The 4,554-nt window shown below is 37.5% G+C and overlaps 1 long non-coding RNA gene across 1 annotated transcript; it reads left to right on the top strand.

Annotated features, from left to right (window-relative positions):
* Positions 1-658: 658 nt before the first annotated feature.
* On the top strand, positions 659-3,403 carry LOC113035242 (uncharacterized). Its single transcript, XR_003274327.1, has 3 exons — positions 659-1,471; positions 1,850-1,945; positions 2,691-3,403. It is a non-coding gene; the product is annotated as an uncharacterized LOC113035242 (long non-coding RNA).
* Positions 3,404-4,554: the final 1,151 nt, after the last annotated feature.

Here is a 4,554-nt window from a genome sequence, read left to right as displayed (position 1 = left end):
TAAAATAAAATATTTTTTGTGTTTACACTCAGTCTTTCAAATAGATGCCAGTGAAACACAGCAGAAAATAAATAAAATCAATAACTCAGCAGTCCTGTTGCTCTATTTTCACCTGTATAGCAGGCGGATGTGTGCCCTGGTGCAGGTGTGCTGCAGCGGTCAGTGGAAGAATCCGCAAGTTTGTCTGTGAATTTCCCATCCCCAGGTAGCGCACTCGGTGCTTGCTCGGAAGTTAAGGGGGGTTTTCGCTGTACAAAGAAGTTTTCTTCACACGCAGTCAACAGCGGACACTAATGTTTTTGTCACTTTTTACAGAATCAAACTCAAAATAAGGTCAGTACTTCCACGCTTTAAACGCTGCACGCTCATGCTCTCTCCCGCACTCGATATATAATCCATTGTTGATCTGCACACAGCTGTTGCCACGAATGTCGCACTCGCTTACGTCATTGTCATGAGACACTCTCGCAAAAAAAATCACGGTTTTAGTAAGGCAGTAATGCAGCGTGCTTACGGGAACGTAACAGTAATCTAATTACCTTTTTTGCAATAGTAATCCCTTACTTTACTCGTTACTTGAAAAAAGTAATCGGATTACGCGTTACTGCCCACACTGTAAACCCCAACAGTCTACCTGACTTATAAAGTTTGTGGATATAACAATTAAAATTCCTCACAAAGTTGAAACAACTTAAAACTTTTCTGTTCGGTTAACGATTCAAACAGTTATAATTGTACATGGCTTAGAAGTTAAGAGTAAATACTGCTTTCTTAATTATGATTTTTGAGTAAATGTTTTTTTCCGAGCTCCGCATGTGGACGTCATGACGTCATGACGTCTTCTCTCTAACCTGAACGACGTTGACAGAAAATTCTGTTCAATATGGCTGCCCTTCTCGAGCGACTGGAGAGCACATTTGGAGAAACTTGTAAGTAAAACGGAACCTTCGTTATGTTTATTTTTTCCGTAAAAAAGCAAGTATATTAATATGTTGCAGCCAATAACTTGTTTTCGAATGCGCTGTTGTGTTAAAAAGCACAGACCCAGGTGGTGAATAGTTGTTCGCGGTTGTTCGCGCTCTTTTTCAAACATAGATTATGTCGTCAGTTTTACAGTTTTAACCGATTAAAACACAGTTTTACGAAGAATCACACATAAAGAAAGGGTCTTAGTGATATTTTAACGACCCTTGCCAACGCAAGAAAGTTGGCGTTTTTACAACAGCAGCCTCATTGTTCGGCAGGTTTTTGTTTTTTTTCTTCTCATTAGCATCATTCAAAAGTGACTTAGCTAGCAGTGGCAACTTCTATCTAAAACAATTGAAATATAGCAAGGTGTTGTATATTTAGTGTGCTGATAAGGTTTTCAATATTTTTATTTTTTCTTCCAAGGCTGAAGGCCAAAGACAAAAAGACAGAAGAAAAAAAAATTCAGACTGCAATTAATTTCAGGTGGAGACAGTAAACACAGGTGAGTTGAAAGATCTATTGAAGAAACCATTCATTAAGTCCCTTAAGGTGAAGATTTCATATATTGATAATGATAAAATTAACACAAATTAAAAGTTTCACTGATAAACACACAATTTTTCCTTGCTTTGAACCCCATGTTCTATATAGATCACAGCTCTGATCTGGAGAACACTATTTTAAAATACTGTGTAGGGTTTTTGTCAAATGATTAAGAAACATACTCTCTGTCACAAGAGACAGAAAGGTTGTGTCTTAAAAGAAAAGTCTCCAAAATTTAGTAGAGTCTGATGTCATGCAGTTTCATAAACATGTATTCTCCCCAAAGAATGACACCTGAAAACTTTGCGTTAAATGAACTTTTCTTTTCCCTTTTTAGGAGGCGCCTGATATCAACGTGAAACGCACTGCAGTACTTCGTGCCCTTCCTGTATACCTGCGGGAGGAGGACCCAGAATTCTTTTAGACATGTAATGTAAGTGTATTTTTGCATTACTTAAATTCTGCCAGTAAGATAAAATGCTATGGATTTTTTTAAATACAATTTAATACCCTAGCAGCTACCAAATTGTACAAACAAAATACCCTCTCTGTAGAAAACCCACACACACACAGGTCAGGAGCAGGGCACAGGCGTATCACAGCACTATGGCTATGCTGCAGGTGGCCCAAAAACCAGGCTGAAGTCAAGATTTAGTTTCTTTTTGAGATAAAGTCATGAAATAAAAAATTACTTTTTTTTTTAGAAAAATAATAAAAATACAAATTATGTAATGCAAGAAGCTAACACGTTAATGTACATTTTTCAAAAAAAGTAGAGTACCCTAACTCGTTACAAAGTAACCCACTACACTGCTGAATGTTTTGCTAGATTACAGGTCATGCTTGTCACATTCTCTCAAACCAACTTTACTTATTTAATTGGGGCGATCGTGGCTCAAGAGTTGGGAGTTTGCCTTGTAATCAGAAGGTTGCCGGTTCGAGCCCTGGCTCCGACAGTCTCGTCGTTGTGTCCTTGGGCAAGACACTTCACCCGTTGCCTACTGGTGGTGGTGCCAGTGTCCGGCAGCCTCGCCTCTGTCAGTGCGCCCCAGGGTGGCTGTGGCTACAATGTAGCTGCCATCACCAGTGTGTGAATGGGTGTGAATGTCTGGATGACTGAATGTGTAAAGCGCTATACAAATACAGGCCATTTACCATTGATACTGTGTCTATTCCAGGCGGACGCATTGGATGAGTCGACCCTCATTGACACTCCAGTTGCCCTTCTCACAGTGGTTACCGACGGCGCTTCCCAGTCCAGTCCATTTTACTTCCTCAAGCATGGCTGTTTTGGTGAAAGGCGACTAGGTGATGCGTGATATTCCCAGATTTGCAAATGCATTTGCTTTATTGTTTGGCTTGATCTATGCTCTGCATTTAGACTACCCCAGGAAGCTGGTTCACACATTTGCCTTAGTCCAAAATATCTTCATGGGGCTTGATGACGGCAAACCCCTGAAACCCCTGCCTACATGCTCTTAAGGAATATAAGGCAATGTTTGTTAGGACACGCACTCTGTTACTGAGCACTTTGTTTGAAGCACTTTAAGCACTTTAAGTTTACTACAGGCTTTGGGTGGATTTAACTCCATCAGTTTACCTAATTTTCCTATACTTGACTGCCTTATCTGGTTATTTGGAAGCTGATCGTCTTTGTACCCATTTTAAAAAATTGTTTTTCATTTCTATTTAAAAAAAAGTGATTAGTATTTGACTTTTTGTTTTGCATTTTTGTGTATTTTGAGAAAGATGCAATTAGGACTGATGTCGCCCTTTGTGAGTTTATAAAAGATAAATGTTCTACACAGAATTTATAATGCTCACTTTATGGTGCCGATGTCCATGTTAGTTGTTTTATAAAAACATTTGTGATGTTTTTAAATTTTCATGAAAAAATGTTAAATAAACAAAATGTAAAGTAACTGAATTTCCGTACTTTTTTTTTTTTTAGTAGTCTACACTCACAACATAAATATCTTTTAATTAATAATCAGATAATTTGAGTTTAGGTTGTAATATAATTGCATTGTGTTGCATCAAAATAATAAACTACAAGAAACACAAAAATATTGAAATTAAAGTATACAGTCTTTGAGTAAAGCTCAATTAATAAAATATAAAATATAATTTAAAATTTTTAGGTTAACAATAAATACAAATTTTGAGTACCCCATACTTAGAAGATATGAGTTTTTGTACTTAAATCTTTTGAGGTAATCAGTTTCCACAAAAGTTTTAAGTTCAGTCAACTTGTTCGGGTTTACAGTGCATCTCTGGTTCTCACACCTAGCAAGACATATTTTCAGTCAAATAACTAAAAAAAAAAAAAAAAAAAACAAGGCCTCCAAAAGACACCAACAGCTCAAACACAGTAATTAGGTCCAGTTTTGTAACTCTGGTTGTAATATAGATAAGAACAGACAGCAGACCATGTTCCTAACTTTAAACTTTAGCACAAGGTAGGTTTGGAGTCAGAAGTTACTATATTTGGATTACAGGTAAGTTATTAGCTGAGTCAATATTGGTTAGCAAGCTAAGTTAGCACACGCACAGGCATAGATAGATCAAATAATTTTTTTGATATTTCAATTAAATTGGCCCAAAATGGCCCAAATATGGCTAAATCTACTTGTGAGACCTATCTACCTAACATACATGTCAATCAAAACAATCACAACCTTACCCAACCCAGCCATCACACTATTGTAATGAAGGTGGAAACAACGACCTGAGACATTTTTTTTTGTACCAGGCTAAAAATAAGTTAAGTTTTTCAATTTAATATGGTTGTTTAAGGGGGCTGACTCACTTTTGGAGCAATCTCAAGTGGCCACAAGGGAAGGTGCACACAAAAACACACACACACAAAAAAAAAAACTGGAAAACCTGGCAATCTGAGTATGGCCAAACAAATCCCAAGAAAAAGGCATTTTGTTTGGTGCTCATTAGCCAAATGAATAATGGAGCCTTCTAACTAGATTCTCAGTGAAACCACAATGCACCTGACCCACTGAAGTGGAGTGGAGTGGGCAAGCGCAGCGC

Source organism: Astatotilapia calliptera, chromosome 13, assembly GCF_900246225.1.
Source record: "Astatotilapia calliptera chromosome 13, fAstCal1.2, whole genome shotgun sequence".
Lineage (NCBI taxonomy): Eukaryota > Metazoa > Chordata > Actinopteri > Cichliformes > Cichlidae > Astatotilapia > Astatotilapia calliptera.
This window is presented reverse-complemented; position numbering and strand designations above follow the sequence as displayed.